Below are 6,506 nucleotides of genomic sequence, written 5' to 3'. Positions count from 1 at the left end.
AACAAACAAAAGGACAGTAGGGATATGCTGAAAGACCACACTAGGCTACAGTGAAGAAAACGAAGGAACAGAAAATAGAAAAGCAAAACAAGAGATTAGGCAAAGTGTACGGAGAAACAGAGCTCGGTGCGGCGTGAAGTAATATGTGCAGTGAGCTATTATGTACATAATAGAGCATCGAAGTGTGCAGTGAAGTATTAAGCGTGGAGAATGGAGCATCAAAGTGTGCAGAGGAAGTATTATGTGCAGAGGAAGTATTTAGTGCAGAGGGAGCATCTATGTGCAGTGAAGTATTAAGTGGAGAATGAGCATCTAAGTGTGCAGAGTGAAGTATTATGTGCAGAGGAGCATCCAAGTGTGCAGTGAAGTATTAATGTGCAGAGGAGCATCTATGTGCAGTGAAGTATTAAGTGCAGAGTGGAGCATCTAAGTGTGCAGGAAGTATTAAGGCAGAGTGGAGCATCTATGTGCAGTGAAGTATTAAGGTGGAGAGGGAGCATTTATGTGCAATGAAGCATTATGTGGAGAGGAGCATCTATGCAGTGAAGTATTAAGTGCAGAGGAGCATCTATGCAGTGAAGTATTATGTGGAGAGGAGCATCTAAGTGTGGAGTGAAGTATTAATGTGCAGAGTGGAGCATCTATGCAGGAAGTATTATGTGGAGAGGGAGCATCTAAGTGCAGTGAAGAATCAAGTGTGGAGAGGGAGCATCTAAGGTGCAGAGGAAGTATTAAGTGCAGAGTGAAGTATTAAGTGTGCAGAGGAGCATCTAAGTGCAGAGTGAAGTATTATGTGCAGAGGAAGTATTATGTGCAGAGGAACATCTATGTGCAGAGTGGAGTATTAAGTGCAGAGTTGAGCATCTAAGTGCAGAGTGAAGTATTATGTGCAGTGGAGTATTTAAGTGTGCAGTGGAGTTTATAAGTGTGAAGAAGCAAGTAGGAGCCATGAAGGATACAAAGCGGAACAGTTCAGAAGAGGATGAGGAAGAAGGCGTGCTTGCTGCAGCTAACCAGGTGGCTGCGGCCTGCCAGCGGGGCCGTGATCTGCCACCGAGCAGGGCCGTGTGTGCCCTGAGGATTAACCGGATTCTCTCACCAGGCCCTCGCCCGCGAACACAAGGTAACGTGCCCCGCGTGCCTGGCCCTGCACCCATGTACTCTTGCGTGCCCAGACAGACTCTTACAGACTAATATGCTTGTCGCTACTGCCTTCACACTTGCCTGCCCCTACAGACGCTTGCTTGCTTGCCCTTACAGAATCTACAGACACACTTGCTTACCCTTACAGACTTGCTTGCCTCTACAGACTATACAGCCTACAAACATGCAGACAATATAGCCTACAGACATAACTGACTATACAGCCTACAGACACTTGCTTGCCCTTAGACCATATATTAACTTGCTTGCCTGTACAGTCTCTAACTTGGTTCCTCTACAGGCTATACAGATTATACAGCCTCTATCTTGCTTGATTCTGCTGACCTGTCACATCCCGGGTAACAGGCTGACGGCTCCTGTGTGTGTGTGTGTGTGTGTGAGAGAGAGAGAGAGAGAGAGAGAGAGAGAGAGAGAGAGAGAGAGAGAGAGAGAGAGAGAGAGAGATTTGCAACTTTATTCTACTTTTGATTGACGATGCAGGACGAGCGACGTTAAGCCCCCTCCCCAAGAAAAGTGACACCATCGGCGGTTTATGGTCTTAATGCACCACTGCCCGAATGGACCACTGCCTACATGCACCAACCCTTGGTCTGAATGCACCACGTATTAGGTTCCAATGCACCACATGTCTGGTCCTAATGCACCACTCCCAGTCTGAATGTACCACCCTTTATGGTTCTAATGCACCGACCTAAGGCCAGTTAATATTTTACATTTTAGCTCCTATAACCACTTATTTGCTAATGGCTTAGGAACTGTTTATAAATACAGCTCGTTTCCACAGTCTCAACTGACAATAATAGGCCTAACTGCCTGTTTACTGGTAGTGTGTTTACCAGTAGTTTAGGATAACTTTCGACAGCATCAACACAATGCCTTCAGTCAGTTACAATTCTGGGAGTACAGAGAAGACATCTCCAAACCTTCAAGCCATTTACAATGAATAGCACAAGACATAAGGACTGGATTCACTTTCCATGTGTAGTGAGTGAAGGAGACGTAAGACCACGCCAGGAAGCCAAAAATTTACTTTATGACGAGACTAAGTTGCTCCCTCTACAAGTAAGGCTGAGCAAACAGAAGAAAATATGTAGGATCCAGAAGGATACACCCCATTTCTTCACCAGTCCGGTTCGTCACTTACCCAGTTCGCCACCAAAATTTTTAAATTTTAATGAAGAATAATAAAGACTTGCTGTATGATGCTTGTATTAATTTAATGTTACACTCTTGGTAACGAACACTGTGGTGAATGAGACTTCCATTTATTACTAAATTCGGACTTGAAAGTTGGTGCATTCAGACTAGGCAGGTGGTGCAATCGGTCTGGTGCATTCAGACTAAGCAGTTGGTGCATTCAGACTACAAAGTTGGTGCATTCAGACTAGGCTGGGGGTGCATTCGGTCTGGTGCATTCAGACTAAGCAGGTGGTGCATTCAGACTAGGCAGGTGGTGCATTCAGACTAATCAGTTGGTGCATTCAGACTATAAAGTTGGTGCATTCAGACTAGGATGGGGGTGCATTCGGTCTGGTGCATTCAGAAGATGGTGCATTACATCCAACTACCCCGTCGGTTACACACACACACACACACACACACACACACACACACACACACAGTAGTAACACCCACCACCTCTCTCTCTCTCTCTCTCTCTCCAGGCCTCAAGACATTTACAATGAATAGCACAAGACATAAGGACTGGATCTACTTTCCATGTGTAGTGAGTGAAGGAGACGTAAGACCACGCCAGGAAGCCAAAAATATACTTTATGACGAGACTAAGTTGCCCCCTCTACAAGTAAGGCTGAGCAAACAGAAGAAAATATGTAGGATCCAGAAGGATACACCCCATTTCTTCACCAGTCCGGTTCGTCACTTACCCAGTTCGAAACAAAAGATCCTGCCTATCAAACCTATTAACCTTTTATAACGACCTCTTCACTGTTTATGACGTAACCAAATCACTGGACGTAGTCTATCTTGATTTCCAGAAAGCGTTTGATAAAGTCCCGCATCATAAATTACTTTACAAATTAAATCAAATAGGTATTGACTGTCAAGTAAACCACTTGATCGCGAATTGTTGAGCAACAGACAACAAAGAGTAGTGATTGACGGATTTCACTCAGAGGGCGCCTGTCACTAGTGGCGTCCTCAGGCTCGGTTCTTGGCCCAGTGCTCTTCATTATTTACATCAACGACGTGGATGTTGGACCAATAACCGCATTAGTAATTTTGCAGACGACACAAAGATTTGTATCTCGGTTCTGACTGACGAAGACATGCTAAGCCTCCAAGAGGATTTGGCACAAAATTTCAGCTTGGTCGGATAGATGGAGATGCCCTTTAACGTAGACAAGTGCCAGGTCCTTCTGTTGGAACGAGGAATAAGAAGTTCGAATACGAAATGCGCGGCGTTAAACTCAAAAGCGTTCAATGCGTCAAGGACTTGGGGTCAAAATCGCGTCAAACCTCAAATTCTCACAGCAATGCATCGATGCAGCAAATAAAGCGAACAGAATGTTGGGCTTCATTAAAAGAAACTTTGTATTCAAGAATAAAGATGTAATACTCCCGCTCTACAACAGTGTAGACAGACCCCACTTGGACTATGCGGTACAGTTTTGGTCTCCCCACCATGCAAAGGATATTGCTAAATTAGAAGGTGTTCAGCGTCGGCAACGAAAATGATCCTTCCTTGGTGCAACAAATCCTACGAAGAAAGGCTTTCTACCCTTAACATGTTCTCTTGAGAAACGTCGCCTGGGAGGAAAACTGATCGAATGTTTTTAAATACTTTATTGTTTCACGAATGTAGACAGATCAATATTGTTTATGATCGATGACACTTTGCGCACAAGGAACTATGGCGTATAACTCAGATGTAGACAAGTAATTTCAGACTGCACTAAATTTTCTTCACCAACGTTGTGGTGCGAGAATGGAATAAGCTTCCACCATCAGTGGTCCAGTGTAACACGATTGACTCCTTCAAAATAAGCTCGACCGTCACTTCCTTCAACTTAATATCAACTAGAGTAGAAATGCAACGTTTTGGAGTCTTCTGATTAATGTAAAATCACTTAGGTTTAAGGACAGACCACCAAGTCTGGACCATGGGGTTCAGTGGTCTGATTTCTATGTAAGTCTATGTGTCTCTGACATCGTAACACCCGCCACCTCTTCTCTCTCTCTCTCAGATCGTAAACTCATGTCTCTCATTACACAAACTCGCCGTTCCCTTTAAGTTCATTTTCCATAGCTCGTCAACGTCGTTCCACTCCTCCTCCTCCTCCTCCTCGTTGCGCCATTCTGCCACATTCTTCCCGGTTCTCCTCATTTCTCATCACTTTTCCCAGTCTGTCGGTCCTAATGTCCCCGGAGTGGAGATAGAGAGGAGACGAGAGTCAATTTTGAGGTCACCTGGTGCTGTTTACGGTGTTATGCCCGCCGAGACCGACACTGATGATCGTGGAGGAGCGGAGGAGAGTTGAGGGGAGCAGGGCCCTGGAGGAGAATTCACAGCGTTGGGGTCGTGGTGTGGGGCTGTCTGATGTCTGGCGCTGCGCTTGTATTCTCATACGCTTTGGATCTCACAACAACTATTTTCAAAGGCCACAAAGGGTACTAGTCGGGTTCTCGTGAGTGTTTTCCACGTTCACGGTGCAGATGTCCTGTTAAACAATCCCCAGGCTCATACATAATTCTACCCATGGAAATACTGACACCGCCTCTACGAAAGTCACATTTAATGTGGGTGTGTATGTAGGCCTGAAATGTTTGAGAATGTGGGCCTGCTGGTGCATGAACGTGTTGGCATGGAGAAAGTGTTTGTCAGTGTGTTGGGTGTGTTGCCAGCCTGCTTGTTACCCTACTTGTTTGGGGTGAAAGAGGAGAGGTGACGCGAGAGAGAGAGAGAGACGATTGTTTTTGCGTATATGAATTATAGTCCGTTTCATTCCGCCTGTCCACTCGCGAACGTGGATGGGCACCTGCGCATTAAGTTAGTTCGTGATTGCGTGAAGATCAACTTTATCTCTTCAGTGATATATTTGAATGTTTGTGTATACAAAAACCTGAAGTTTTTTTTTGTAAATGAACCGCAAACGTGCCCCCTTGCACTGATATAATCTACCATATAAGCATACGAAAGAACAATAATTTGTATATCATATAGTATAGTCTGATCATACTCGAACGATTCATAGTCTTTCAGATACCCATATTTCATCTCAGTCAGGTACATAAAGTGTTATCTGACTCTGCAAGTGTCTACATATATGAATTTGATGTGGCAGGTAATAACATGCCTAATATTAGAAATAGCCTAGCATCGTATCATTTAACAGCTATTATTTACTATTTATGTTATTTCGATTAATAATCACTTTACATGAAGTAAATTATAAAGATATTTTATATGCTTCAGAGCCAACTGTCTCTTAATATACCAATGAGCTATCAATCAATGAATTAGAAAATCCACAGATCGTTCGAGCATGATTTGAGTATGTTATTGATACAAGCTATCTTTTCGTGTAATTGTATATTATATTATCGATGCAAACGAATGAGTTGTTTATTGTATACATATAAATATTCAAATATATTATTGAAAATAAGCTTGAATTTATATCACAACAGTTGATTTTCACGTATTCACGAACTGAAATGCGCAGGCGCCACATCCATCAAAATTCCCACCTCGTTGGTGGCCAGACGGAATGAAACAGACTATAGGAGTGGAACTAAGGTTAGGTGTGTGTGTGTGTGTGTGTGTGTGTATTAGAGCAGCTTCTCCGTGTCTTCTTTGGCCGGGAGCAGTCGAGTGTCCAGGAGGAGGAGGAGGAGGAGAGGAGGAGGAAAAGGAGAAGAGTGGTGGAGTAGGAGGAGGAGGAGGGCGTCTGGTGCCGAGAGGAGATGGAAGGTGGCTGAGAGAGAGAGAGAGAGAGAGAGAGAGAGAGAGAGAGAGAGAGAGAGAGAGAGAGAGAGAGAGAGAGAGAGAGAGAGAGAGAGAGAGAGAGAGAGAGAGAATATGCATGACTGATTTTTTCATGAATATCGTCTAATTTTACATGAATAGGGAAAACTTTACCTTAGAGAGAGAGAGAGAGAGAGAGAGAGAGAGAGAGAGAGAGAGAGAGAGAGAGAGAGAGAGAGAGAGAGAGAGAGAGAGAGAATACGTGACTGATTTTTTCATGAATATCGTCTAATCTTTTACATAAATAGGGAAAACTTACCTTAGAGAAAGAGAGAGAGAGAGAGAGAGAGAGAGAGAGAGAGAGAGAGAGAGAGAGAGAGAGAGAGAGAGAGAGAGAGCTGTGTTTTGCACCGGA

The sequence above is a fragment of the Eriocheir sinensis genome, unplaced genomic scaffold (genome assembly GCF_024679095.1).
Source record: "Eriocheir sinensis breed Jianghai 21 unplaced genomic scaffold, ASM2467909v1 Scaffold601, whole genome shotgun sequence".
In the NCBI taxonomy this organism is placed as follows: domain Eukaryota; kingdom Metazoa; phylum Arthropoda; class Malacostraca; order Decapoda; family Varunidae; genus Eriocheir; species Eriocheir sinensis.
Note: the sequence above shows the minus strand (reverse complement) of the source record.